Source organism: Hemitrygon akajei, chromosome 19 (assembly GCF_048418815.1).
Source record: "Hemitrygon akajei chromosome 19, sHemAka1.3, whole genome shotgun sequence".
Classification (NCBI taxonomy): Eukaryota; Metazoa; Chordata; class Chondrichthyes; order Myliobatiformes; family Dasyatidae; genus Hemitrygon; species Hemitrygon akajei.
This window is the reverse complement of record NC_133142.1, coordinates 42,806,432-42,820,886: the sequence shown is the minus strand read 5'-3', so window position 1 is coordinate 42,820,886 and position 14,455 is coordinate 42,806,432. Positions and strand designations below refer to the sequence as shown.

Genomic DNA, 14,455 nt, shown 5'->3' with positions numbered 1-14,455 from the left:
GCACGTTCTTAAAACTGATACTGGGGAGCACAGTATTACTGAAGTTATTATTTGAAACAACCGTTTTATTAACCCTTTAACTACGAAAGGCAGTCAGGCACTGACAAAAATGTTTTTAAAACCAATTAGTATCATCTAATTAGCATTTGACAGTCAGATTATTAATGGTGGTTAAGTGCAAAGCAACATCTTAAAACTCTAATAGGAAAATAATGTCTGAAAAAACCTTCACAATTTACAGCAATGTATGAACTGAAATTTTAAAGTAGTGAAAATTTCTGAGCACAATAATCATGCAAATATCTACTTCTACTGCAAAATTGTACAGAACTGATGACTGATATACTGCATAGTTTTTCATATATTTACATATTCAGGAGCTAAGATACCAAAAAGGTTGCAGTAATTAGCCACTATTAGCATTGGGTGTTAATCTCAAGCAACACCAGGATGAATTTTTGTTCTAATTAGAGACCCATGTTAGCCAAAAAAAAAATTGGCCACTGTTGGATGTATTAAATGCTATGGGAAGCCATTATGAATAATTGCAGCCGCGGCTGATAAGATGACCTGGGTCATAGCTACCAAGGCACTTAAAACAGGGCGTCCAAGTAAAGAGACTCAGGAGTTTGCAGAATCAATTCAAAACACACTCAGCAAATCTCTCCCATCTCCTTCAATCTGTGAACATAAACATTTTAAGATTAAAATCGGGAGGTCCCAAAATTAACACAAGAATAAACTGTTTTAGTAAAACAAACAGTTTTCCCAGAAATCAGGAACGCACAACTAAACTGTTTCATGTGTTGTGTTTTCTTTCAAAAACCCCAGCGCCCTGAAAAAAAGAGTCGCAGGCATTTCATCATTAAACTTAAAAGTGGTGTTTGGTCTTTTATTTTATGATCGCTGTTTAACATTTCCAGTTAAATGGAATATAACCGGGTTGACGGGAAAGCCCGCTAAGGAAAGTGCATCGGTGTTTTACAGTACAATCAAAAAAAGGGACAGTAAAATTTAAGAGCGGGAAAGGTGAATAAGCAAGAAGACGTCCTAAAGATGTGAAGTACTTCACAGGGTAGCACCTCATCTCCCCACCTACATCATTCTTTCCCCAAGAAGAACAGCTGCCAAGAGGAACGAGAGCAAGGGAACACAAAGTGAAAGCAGAACCACGTTAGTACTACATACAGAGTTAGTCTATATTACGAGAACCATAGCAGCTGCGAAGCTTGTTTGCATACCTTTAGATTTATACCCTTTTTGGATACTCAGACTTCTTTTAAATCACGACAATGTTCAAATGCCGCCCCCCCCCCAACTCCCTTTTCCTTCCCCCTCTTCCAAGAATGCCTTCCAAGGGAATGGAGGGGAGGGAAGGGGATTCCACGTGAATAGTCCTTTGGTTTGATACCAGGTCTGGGCCCCTGTCACCCACTGACAGCTAGTTAATGGCCATATTCACAGACGCAACTTGTTAGCAGCCTTTTGTCCGGGAACCCCCACCTCCCCCACTTGTCTGGAGCTGAGCTGAGGTGCAAGAGGTCGCCGCTGCCGGCTTTCAAGGGTGGGACACGGAGCAGCGAAGCTGAAGGTCTCAGCCCAGTCTCCTCGCCAGCTTTAAAAGGTGACAATGGACTCCCCGATCCTGGAAACATAGGGCCCATACTGGGCTTTTCACTCATCTTTTAAAAGGCCCATTGTCCCTTTAGATTCCTCCTTCTGAATAAAGGCAAGAAAGCTCCTTCTACAATGTCGCCTCATTTAAATGGAAATGAAAGATTAGGGGAGGCGGGTGGGGGCAAGCACGCCTCTGTTTAGTAGAGGATCATTCCAGCTAACAAGAACTGTGGTCAAATTAATAATTGCTCGAGGAATTACACGTCTAAAACAAAGCACTCGTAAAAGAGAAAGGATAGCGGTGCCTTACCCAACTAAGCCGAAGTGTTGTATCCAACTGCAGATCCTACATGGAGTGGAAAAACTGCCTGTAATGTGAATTGGGGCACTCGGTAGGGGCTTATGTGCAGTCACTGTGAAGGATTCATTTAGTTAATTGCAAACACCCAGCAGTTTCTCCCGACTGTCAAGGATTCAGCAGAATTTCCTCCATTAGCTTCTGCGCGAAAGAAAAATTAAGCTGGAAGCTTCAAATTCATTCCCAGCATGATCATTGCCCGTAGAAATTGTTCCCCGGCTGCAACAGCACGCGAGTTTGCCTCACAGCTGAGTGAGCACAAGAAGCCAAAGGAGCTCTTCCTCCAGTGCCTGTGTCAGCGAGCACCTGGGACTATATAATACAGCAGCCGGCGGACTCCGAGCGCGTGATTGGTGGCTGCCCGCTGCCTATCAAAAAGCCCAGACGAGCAGAAGCCCATCTGCAAAGCCGGTCGGGGATACAAAAGAAGTGTGTGAGTGGGGAGGAGTTGCTGTGAGAATACCGGGGAGTTGGGCATGGGGGGGGGGGGAAGCTGTTGTAGTTAGGGTTGCCCCTCAGCGTTATTTTTCCGCTAGAAGTGTTGGGGGAACTGAGTCCCAATGAATGTGGTGGCGGAACCGAACGTGACAGCACCCGTGTAACAATACAGAGTTCTGCCTGAAGTCTTACCCTTCGGTGTTTTAAAAACTCCCAAGAAAGAACTACACGCGTCCTAGAGATAGGGGGGAAGGTGGTGGTGGAGCGGGAGAGGGAGAGAGAGAGAGAGAAGAGTGAGGAGAGAGGTAACTGATTTGATAAACTGGAGCAGTTTACATATATTAAAAATACCTACAGCCTCTGGGTTTTTTGCACTGCAGTGCAGAAATGCTTGTGCTGTCTTTTGGCCAAGTGTCACTCATCGCCTGAAAGGAGAAATGAGGGTCAAAATCTGTGTTTTAATGCCGCCGGGTTCAATTAATATAATAATGGGGTTTTTTTTTGGTTGGCTTTGTGCAGAAATTGTGCAGGTAACAAGCTAACGCTAATTAAGTGAACTCTTTATAATGGGCCATGTATGTAAATATTTGACCCTTTAGTGTTTTTTTAAAAATCATATTAAATGGAAAGAAATGTTTTTTTTTTATTTTCTCTGCAGCAGCCGAAGAATTTAAGACGTGCTCTCTGCTAATGTTGGAATTGCTGGTGAATATTCAATCTATTTTCTTGGAGCTTAAATTAAGAATCTCTGCTTGTTTTGATGGCCTGAAAAAAAACAGCATGACAGTAGATTTATCACTTTGAATGTGGAAGCTATCCAAATCTCCTTCTTCTAATTACTTTCTGCCCTTCTATTTCCTTTCCATTTCCACACATGGCTACCAACACTATTATTCTTGTGACTAGTGAGACGTGACTCCAGTCTCTGTTCCAGCGGAGCATTTCCATGAATATTGTGAAGGTCAAACAAAGCATCACTGAAATAAGGATATATGCTTTTGCATTCTTGCAGTTCTATTTTTAGTATTTCCTTGTTTCCTTTCTCCTCAACATAAGAACAGAGAAAGCAGTACATGCAAAGGTGGGTCAGTACCACTGCTGGGGCAGACAATCCTTCAGGATTGCTTTGGAACCTCACAGAGTTTAGAAATTAATCTTAGTGGGCTTGCTTGTCTTTTCTAATTAGTCCAGAGATGGTGAGCCTCCTTTCGATTGACTGGACTCTGATGGTGCTTCTGGTTGGGCAGTTACTGAGTGCTGTCCCAGTGACCATGAGGGAGACTAATTCCTTGGGAAGTGAAGTTCATAATTAGTTGTCACTGTGATCATAATAAAGAGGGGAGAAAAAGCTTGTGGCATGTTTAAAAATACTAATTTTCCAAGATATTTTTTGCCTTTGCATACTTTATACTAATAAACTATGAAGATGGTGATCATGTGATGAAACATGTAATCCCCTGTGACAGCTGGAGCATTTATATCAGTCAATTAAATAAATCTGGGTTAAAGACTGTGCATTAGGGTTATGAAACTATTTTTTTTGGTAATATAAACATTTCAGGGCTTTGAATATGAAAATATTCCAGCATTTCCCAGTCTGGCCTATATATTACTATAGACTAATGCCAATGTCATTGGATTGTAACTATACTCTAATAAGACCAAGGACCCCATACATCACAACAAGGTAGACTTCAAACAAAACAGGACCATTGACCTCAGCATTGAACGTGTGTACACTGGCAAAGAGACATTTAGCCTATTTGCAATGCAAAGTCCTTGTCACTAATATCTGGAAATAACCCAAAAATGAAAACTAATCCTGAATTGAGCTTACAAAATCATAATTTCAAGATGACACCTCAAACTCCTCCAACATAATTCCTGAGGATGTTCTGTCTGCCCCATGATGTGGAAGTTCAATAGCACTGTTGGCACTAGGGTACACAGTCTGGAGAGTGTGTCCTGAAACCTGTGAAGTTGCATGACGTCAAACCAGGCAGCAACCTGCTGATGACTACTTCCTGTCCTCTCATATAAAGAATCAATGGTCCTGTTTCTGGACAGAAGAGAACTAACATGAGATACTCATTCTATTGATCAACCTGCTGCAGTACACTTACCAATGAAACTTTGTGGAAGCTAAATCTTATCTTCAGAATGAGAATGTTATGTGGCTTTACCAACCTGCTAAATGAGTTAGCTGCACAGCAGATTCACATTATCAAAAGTGATGCTTATCATGCAGTTTTAGCATCAGTAGAATTATATGCCACCACAATCCTTGTTAGATATCTTCCTCAATTTAAGCTGGAGAGGCTCCCTTGTTCAATGAGGAATGTGGGGGGACATGCCAGGATCGGACCAGGTGTATCTAAAGCTGAGGCACCAATCTGATGAACAGCTGTGCAGAGATGGCTGTGCTGTGCTAAGTGATGGAAACAGTTTGTCATTGACAAAGCTAAGTAATTCCACAGCCAACACATCAGGTCAAAGCCACATCCAAATAGGAATGGAAGGAACTATGTAATAACTAATGGCATGGACCTCATCATTCCCAGTGAAGGGAGAGTCTAAAACGTGTGCAAAAGATAAGGTCAAGTTGACCTTGGAACGGAATGTTTGCTTGATGTCATTCAATCCACAGTTTAAATATTCACTCCATTCTCCTTGAGGGCTGGCCAGTATACCAACTGCAGAATGCTTCGCAAAAATTTGTCAGGGCTTCTTTGAGAGCACCTCCCAAGGATGGATGTTTTGGCCAGAAATTAGATGCAGACACTGTCATCTCCAAAAGCTTATCCAAGTCACCTCCCATGTATTAGTTGCCTTCTTTCTCATTGGGATAACTAACCAACAACACCATGGGGCACCTTCACATCACAAACTGAATAATATATCCTCACAGATGATCAACGCTGGTGCACCTCAGGGATGTGTGCTTAGTCCACTGCTCTATCTGCTCTATACCCATAACTGTGTGTCTAGACATAGCAAAAATGTCATCTATAAATTTGCTGATGATACACTCAAAAGCTTCTATAGTTGTACCATGGAGAGCATTCTAATTTGCCACATCACTGTCTGGTTTGGGGGGGGGGGCTACTGCACAGGACCGAAAAAAGCTGCAGAGGGTTGTAAGTTTAGTCGACTCCATCTTGGGTACTAGCCTACAAAGTACCCAGGACATCTTCAAGGAGCGGTGTCTCAGAAATGCAGCTTCCATTATTAAGGACCTCTAGCACCCAGGGCATGCCTTTTTCTCACTATTACCATCAGGTGGGAGGTACCGACACCTGAAGGCACACACTCAATGATTCAGGAACAGCTTCTTCTCCCCTGCCATCGATTCGTAAATGAACATTGAACCCTTGGACAGTACCTCACTTCTTTAATATATATTTCTGTTTTTTTTGCATGAGTTTTAATCTATTAATATACATATACTGTATTTTATTTATTATTTTATCTTATTGTTTTTCTTTTATATTATGTATTGCATTGAACTGCTGCTACTAAGTTAACAAATTTCACGACACGCTGGTGATAATAAACCTGATTCTGATTCATTGTTGGCAGAATCATAGATAGAAATGAGAGGGTGTACAAAAGCGAGCTATATCAGCTAGCTGAGTGGTGTTGCAGCAACAACCTTACACTTAATGTCAGTAAGTCTACATACCTGATTGTGGGTTTCAGAAAGAGTAGGACATGGGAACATGAATCAATCCTCATAGAGGAATCAGATGTGGAGAGAATGAGCAATTTTAAGTTCCTAGGTGTCAAGTTCTTTGGGGATCTAACCTGGGTCCAACATATCGATGGAGTTCTAAAGAAGTCAAGACAGAGGCTGTATATTATTAGGAACTTGAGGAGATTTGGTTTGTATACTAAAACACACAAAAACTTCTATAGATGTACCATGGAGAACATTCTGGCAGGCTGCATCACGGGTACGGGGGAAGGTTGGGGGTGGTTGCCATTGCACAAGACCGAAAGAAACTACAGAAAATTGTAAAATTAGTCAGCTTCATCTAGGGTACTAGCGTCCGTAGTACCAAGACATCTTCAAGTAACAGTGCCTCAGAAAGGCCACGTCCATTATTGAGGACCCCCATCACACAATACATGCCGTCTTCTCATTGTTACCAGCAGGAAGTAGGTACAGAAGCCTGAAGGCACACACTTAGCAATTCAAGAACAGTTTCTTTCCCTCTGCCATCCGATTCCTAAATGAATATTACCTCACTTTTATTATTTCTGTTTTTACACTATTTTAAATTTAAGTATGTAATATACATATTAATTGATTTACTTTTTTTCTATATTATCGTGTACTGCTGCCACTAAGTTAACAAATTTCATGACATATGCCAATGTATTTAGCCAGATTCTGATTCTGATGGAGAGAAAGGTTCACCTCAAGTCCATTTAGAATGGAATCTGAAGTGCCACTTCGTCAGTAACATATCATGAATAAATAATAAAAACAGAAACCTGCAAGAATACAAAGTAGCAGAGCTGACAGGCCAGGCATTATTAGGTTGGCCACCAAAAGTGAGCTAGTTAGTAGGTTTTCCCTGGTGATTCTTGTTCATTGTGGGTAAGTAACTGGGTACCGTTCAGAGTTTTCCTCAGCCTGAGAACCCATGATGGGTAAAAGTGGACTTCATCTCACTCTGTGATTACTTCAGTAAATTTTCAAGCTACTTTACCCATCATTCATGGGAGATAACTTTTACAGCCAAAGTGGACACAGTAACACTCCAATAATCCAGTATACTTGGTACTTTCATGGCATTGAACTGGCTGATTTTCTGGACCCTTGAATATGATTCCCAATAATGCTATAACAACCTTTAGTTTCTCTATATTTTCAGATGGTATACTATATGATGATAATTTTTCTAATAAACAAGGTAAGTTTAAAGGAAGCATAAGAACTAGGGCTATGGTGAGTAAGAAGGGATTACCAGAATCTGACTGAGGAGTGAGAAGGCAGCATGGCCAAAGTCACTTGGCATGCCCTATGCCAAACCATCAGGAATTGTGATTGGTCCAATCACCTTCTCGTTTTCTCTTTCTCCAGCTGACTTGTTAATGACCCTGTAACCCCCCCCATACATATGTGAAAGTCTGTGTGTTTATTATTCTTTTTTTGTCAGGAATCTCCCAGTCAGGAATAATTGAGTTTCTTCTTGAAAATTAGGGTTTCTCCAAAAGTAATTCCAGGCATCAATAAAATCATTGGAGATTGTCTCAATAATTATCTTGAAAATAGAACAGGAGTCAGGGTTGACTCCAAACCCAAATCTGTCATCCAGAATAAGAGCAGGAAGCAGATTGACCTTGGCATTTAGTGTGGCCTGAAATAGAGAATCCTCTTGCAAGACTGAAAGAAAAGAAATTGAAATGTGGCATCTTCTGGTTATGCCTCTTAGACTCAGCAAGTGGACGCTACAGTAAGATCTCCCTCCCACAATGTCAGTCCAGGGATCTCGTGTTTCAGAGATGATGCTCACGTTGACAGGGATTATAGCACCAGAAACAGAGCACTGTCAATGAAAAAGCCACAAGGGGCTTGCATAATCATTTAGAAAGTCAATGGAAAGACAACCAGATGGGAAGTGTAATGGACTTGTTGCCTTACGCTTCCATGTTGCTGCAGAGGCTCTCAGTGACATTTAAACACTTTGAAGTTGTTCCCATCATCACATCCATAGACGAAGCAGCACCAAGAAGCATGTTGGTATGGGTTCATTGTTTATCATTGTCACATGTGTAACACTTACCCAACAGGCTGGTATATGTCTAGCGGAAAAGGAGATCCAGCCACTCACCACCCCGCCTCCCATACACACAGGTGCTGTGAGAATCAAGTTTATGCCACGGGTACACACACAATATCAAACTCACACCAGATGCCATTACGGAATACACTTTAAAGATGTTACTAAAACTAAAAGAGTACTATGCAATACAGTATATATGAAGGAAAAGAAAATAAAGTAAAAGGCGCCAACTTATCAAAGTTCAGTCAGTTTAGTGCACATCGTTGGAGCTCAACCATCGAACCATTCGACCCCTCGTCACTTTCCTCCGACCTCCACGTCCTCGGTGGTCGACCGAGCAGTGCAGCGCACGTCCACCTTCCTCGGCGTCTCCTTCCCACCTCCCCTCAAAAGACCGCGAAACCCCCCCAAGCTCCCAGCCTCACAAGACAAAATAACATTCCCCATTGGTTAACAAATGAATACAATCCCCATATCAGCAAGTCCAAAGCTAAACAGCTGCGAGAGAAAACACTTATCAAACATAAAAGCATTCTTACTCTACCAAACCAAAGAAGCCATTTTGATGACATACACAGTACATTGTACACATGTATCAGGATATAGTGAAAGCTTGTCTTGCATACTGCTTATACAGATCAAATATTTATTGACTGAGATACTGTGGGCAATAGGCCCTTCTGGCCCTTTGAGCCACAGCACCCAGCAATCTTCCGATATAAGCCTAATCACAGGACAATTTACAATGACCAATTAACTATTAACTGGTATGTCTTTGGACTTCGGGAGGAAAACGGAGCTACTGGAGGAAACCCATGCAATCATGGGGAGAACGTACAAACTCCTTACAGTGAGAATTGAACCTCAGTCGTCTGTACTGTAAAGCTCTGCGCTATCCACTATGGTACTGTGCCGCCCACACAGCAATTGAGGTAGAACAAAGTAAAAGAATAACAATACAGAATAAAGTGTAAAAGCTACCAAAGGAGCACAATGCAGGTAAATAATGAAGTGATAAAGATTATAGTGAGATAGATTGTGAGGCCATGGGTCCGTCTTATGATATAGGAGATCCATTCAAGAGTTTTGTAACAGTGAGATTGAAGCTGTCTTAAACCTTTGATACGTGCTTTCAGGCCTGATGGGAAAGGGGAGAGGAGCGAATGTCCAGGGTGGGTGAGGCCTTTGATTATGCTCCTTTACTGAGGCAGCAAGAACTAGAGACAAAGTCCATAGAGGGGAGGCTGGTTTCCATGATGTCCACCACTCTCTGCAGTTTTCTTGCAGCCGCAGGCGGAGCAGTTGCCATACTAAGCTGTCAAACATCCAGATGTAATGCTTTCTGTGGTGCATTAAAAAAAATCAGTTGGGGTTGACGGGGGCGTGCCAAATATTTTTAGCCAGAAGTAGAGGAGGTAGAGGCATTGATGAGCTTCTTCAGCAGTGACATCAACATGGTTGTCGATCACTGTCGGTGATAATTAGTGGGTAACATTTGGATTAACATTTAAGGTAACCACTAGAATTTCAAAATGGAAGATATTAAATCCTTCATTAAGAATGAAACTATAGTTAATAACACCTTGTTCCCTGCATTAAGGATTATCAATAAAATGTGCAATAATGGTACAGTAATCAAAATATGATTAGTAGAATGATTGTAATCATTCCTTGCTTTAAAAAAGAATCAGAATCAGGTTTATTATCACCGGCATGTGATGTGAAATTTCAATGCAATACATAATATAGAAGAAAAATAATAATAGTAATAAATTAATAAGTAAATCTGTTACAGTATACATATATTGAATAGATTAAAAATCGTGCAAAAACAGTAATATTATATATTTTTAAAAAGTGAAGTGGTGTCCAAGTATTCAATGTCCATTTAGGAATTGGATGGCAGAGGGGAAGAAGCTCTTCCTGAATCGCTGACTGTGTGCCTTCAGGTTTCTGTACCTCCTACCTGATAGAAACAGCGAGGAAAGGACATGCCCCGAGTGCTGGAGGTCCTTAATAATGGAAGATGCATTTCTGAGACACCGCTCCCTGAAGATGTCCTGGGTACTTTGTAGGCTAGTACCCAAGATGGAGCTGACTAAATTTACAACCTTCTGCAGTAACACCCCCAACCCCAATACTAGACAGTGATGCAGCCTGTCAGAATGCTCTCCACGGTACATCTATAAAAGATTTCGAGTGTATTTGTTGACATACCAAATCTCTTTAAACTCCTAATGAGGTATAGTCACTGTCTTTCCTTCTTTATAACTGCATCAATATGTTGGAACCAGGTTAGATCCTCAGAGATCTTGACACCCAGGAACTTGAAACTGCTCACTTTCTCCACTTCTGATCCCTCTATGATGATTGGTAGGTGCTCCTTTGTCTACCTTTCCTGAAGTCCACAATCGGCTCTTTCGTCTAACTGATGTTGAGTGTCACTAGTTGCCATATCTCATTCCTGTACGCCCTCTCATCACTGCCTGAGATTCTACCAACAATGCTTGTATCATCAGCAAATTTATAGATGGTACTTGAGCTGTGCCTAGCCACACAGTCACGTGTATATAGATAGTGGAGCAGTGGGCTAAGCACACACCCCTGAGGTGCACTAGTGCTGATAGTCTGCGAGGCGGAGATGTTATCACTAATCTGCACAGATTGTTGTCTTCCGGTTAGGAAGTCGAGGATCCAATTTCAGAGGGAGGTACAGAGGCCCAGGTTCTGCAACTTCTCAATCAGGATTGTGGGAATGATGGTATTAAATGCTGAGCTACAGTCGATGAACAGCATCCTGATATCGGTGTTTGTGTTGTCCAGGTGGTCTAAAGCCGAGTGGAGAGCCATTGAGATTGCATCTGCCTTTGATCTATTGTGGCGATAGACAGTTTGACTATCAATCTCCTTTGCCACAGGATCACACTATAGGAATTCTCTAGATCAGTCCTGGAGCCAACAATTTCACTTGCTTTAGCAATGTCAAGTGGAAGAAACTAATGGATGCAATATAATTAGAATGCTCAATAGACATACAGTGCAAAAGTCTGTGTGTGTATATATATATATACATAATGTTTAAGATTTTTGCACAGAACTGTATCTGTCAACGTGGAGCACAGAGTGTGTATGTAAATATGGCGGAAGTAAAGGATGCTGAGAATGGCAAGGGGAGAGTGCCATGGGAGGGGTATGGAACAGGTGACAGAGAAGGAGTGCCAGGGGTGGGAGGTGGTGCAGATGCTGACATAGCCGGCCCTGAGACACCAGGCAAGGTCACTTGATTCCAAACAATCAGTGTATTGTTTATTGCAGAATGTCTCCTCGGTGCTTCCCACTTCCACCCTCTCCCTTCCCCTTTTTTTCAACCATAATACCCCTCTTCCTGCCCCCTTCCCACTCACAGTCCACAATAAAGACCTATATCAGAATCGGAAATGAGAAAATCTGCATATTCTGGAAAATCAGAGCTGCACACACAAAATGCTGGAGGAACTCAGCAGGTCAGGCAGCATCTATGGAAAAAAGTGCGGTCGACGTTTTGAAGGCTGAGTCCCAGGTCTCTTGACTTCCACGAACATTTTGTGTGTGTTGCCATACCAGAAACAGGTTTATCATCACTCTTCTGTCATGAATTGTTTTTGCAGCAGCAGCAGTATAGTGCAATACATCAAATACCATATTGTGCAGAAGTCTTAGGTACAATAACTATGTATATATGTACACAGTACTTTTGCACAGCATTATATGTTGCAGTATCACATAATGATTTTTTAAACCCAAGTAAGGCTCACAAGAATGGCAGTAATATTTGGGCGCCAAGGTTAGCATGACGCGATTACAGCTCGGAACATTCCAGAGTTTGAAGTTCAGCTCTGGTGCCATCTGTAAAGAGTTTGTACATTCTCCACTTGAAATGTATGTGCTTCCTCCAGATGCTCTGGTTTCCTCCCACAGGCCGGAGAAGTACCAGTTGATAGGATAACTGGCTGCTGGATGGTGTGGCCCATTGGCTCAGAAGGGGCTGTGCCAAGCTGTATCTCTGAATAAATAAAATAAATCCCATATCAGTAAGGATAACATTAAGTCACAAACTAGAGAGCAGGAATAAAGCAGGATGGCATGTTTTCATAAAAGGGGTTGTCACAAAAATCTGTATATTTACAATCCACGTTAACGACTTTGATGTGAGGATAGAGTGTTACGCAATCATTGTACTGATGGTACACAGACAAATGGGAAACTAAACTTGCAACTCATCTGCAAGGGGACAGGAGGTGGCGGATGATGTATTCCATAGGAAAATAAGGCCTTTCATTTTGTTGGAAGAACATTTGTTAACTGGAATAGAAGTAGTGAATGCTGGAGTATCTTAAAGAGAAAGCTACAGTAAAAAAAAAAGAGCAATTTGGTTCATTTTGAAATACTTTCTGCAGGGAAATTCCCTGTTTATTTATATTTTTTAAATCTGATTGGTCGCCTTTGCTTTGATTGTTGACTGGTACCTTTGGTTTCTTGCCTTGCAAGTGCAACTCTTTAGTTTGATTCATTTTCAGTGAGTTATTTTTTGAGCTGATTAACAGATTTACTGCAATAGGTAGTGACAAGTGTGGTCAGTCTCCAACAAGAGAGAAAATCATTACCTCCTTTTGACATCCAGTTGAAGAAGCGCCATCTAATTCCCCACCATCAATATCTTAGATATCACCACTAACTGAAAGTTTTCCTGGAGCAGCCACATAAATATACCATTACAGAAACAGATAAAAGGTTGGATATTCTGGTTGAAGTGACTACAGAGCCTTTCCACCATCGACAATGCAAAATCAGAATACTCTCCACAGTCCTAGATGAGTCCATAAGGCCATAAGATAAAGGAGCAGAATTTGGCCCATCGAGTCAGCTCTGCCATTTCATTGTGGCTGATCCTCTTTTCCTCTCAGTCCCAATCTCCTGCCCTCTCCTTCTATCCCTTCATGCCTTGACCAATGAAGAATCTATCAATCACTACCTTAAATATACATACAGGGTTGGCCTCCACAGCTGCCTGTGGCAAAGAATTCCACAGTTTTACCACGCACTGGCTAAAGGAATTCCCCCTTCTCTCTGTTCTGAAAGGATTCCCCTCTATTCTGAGGCTGTGTCCTCTGGTGTTCAACTCACCCTCCGTAGGAAACCCCTCCATATCCATTCTATTAAGGCCTTTCACCATTCAATAGGTTTCAATGATGCAACTCCTCATTCATTTGAGTTCTAGTGAATGCAGTCCCAGAGACATCAAATAATCTTCATATGACCAACCATTCAATCTTGGAATCATTTTTATGAAACTCCTTTCAATCCTCTCCAGTTTCAGCACAGCCTTTCTAAGATAAAGGGGCCGAGCTTTCTCACTGAACACCAAATGAGACCTCACTAGTGCTTTATAAATTTTCAAAATTACATCCTTGCTTTTATATTCTAGTCTTCTTGAAAATAATGCTAATATTGCATTTACCTTCCTCACCAGACACTCAACTTGCAAATTAACCTTTAGGGAATCCTGCACAGGGGCTCCCAAGTCCCTTTCTGCCTTAGTTTTGTTTGTATTTTCTCTCCAGTTAGAAAATAGTCAACCCTTTCATTTCTTCTACCAAAGTGCATGACCGTACACTTCCCAACACTGTATTTATATGTCATCTCTTTGCCCATTCTCCTAATCTGTCTAAGTCCTTCTGGATCCTACTTCCTCAAAACTACCTGCCCCTCTACCCATCTTCATATTATCTGCAAACTTTTCAACAAAGCCATCAATTCTATCAACCAAATTATTGACATATAACGCAAAAAGAATCAGTCCCAACAAAGCCCCCTCTGGAACACCACCAGTCACTGGCAGCCAGTCAGAAAAGGCTCCCTTTATTCCAACTCTCTGCCTCCTGCCAATCAGCCACTGCTTTATCCATGCTAGAATCTTTCCTGAAATAGCATGGGCTCAATGCTTATTAAGCAGCTTCATGTGTGCCACCTTGTCAAAGGCCTTCTGAAAATCCAAGTACACAACTTCAATCGATTCTGATTTGTATATCCTGCTTGTTATTTTTTCAAAGAATTCCAACAGATTTGTTAAGCAAGGTTTTCACTTTAGGAAGCCATGCTAACTATGGCCTATTTTATCATGTGCCTCCAAATACCCTGAGACCTCATCTTAATCATCAATTCCAATGTCTTCCGAACCACTGAGTCAGAGAAAGTGGCCTATAGTTTCCTT

The 14,455-nt window shown here is 41.5% G+C and overlaps 1 protein-coding gene and 1 long non-coding RNA gene across 3 annotated transcripts in view; one reads left to right on the top strand and one right to left on the bottom strand.

Moving 5' to 3' along the window:
* The window catches only part of lrrn1 (leucine rich repeat neuronal 1), a 46,043-nt gene extending 43,776 nt beyond the window's left edge, over window positions 1–2,267 (bottom strand). For both annotated transcript variants that reach the window (XM_073072435.1, XM_073072434.1), the window contains exon 1: window positions 1,928–2,267. The gene's annotated coding sequence lies outside the window, so the exon portion shown is untranslated. The remainder of the gene's footprint in view (window positions 1–1,927) is intronic.
* A 30-nt stretch (window positions 2,268–2,297) lies between these two features.
* Window positions 2,298–14,455, top strand: part of LOC140741896 (uncharacterized) — a 36,178-nt gene continuing 24,020 nt past the window's right edge. Inside the window, exons 1-2 of the long non-coding RNA XR_012102160.1 lie at window positions 2,298–2,404; window positions 3,072–3,118. This is a non-coding gene — a long non-coding RNA (uncharacterized lncRNA). The remainder of the gene's footprint in view (window positions 2,405–3,071; window positions 3,119–14,455) is intronic.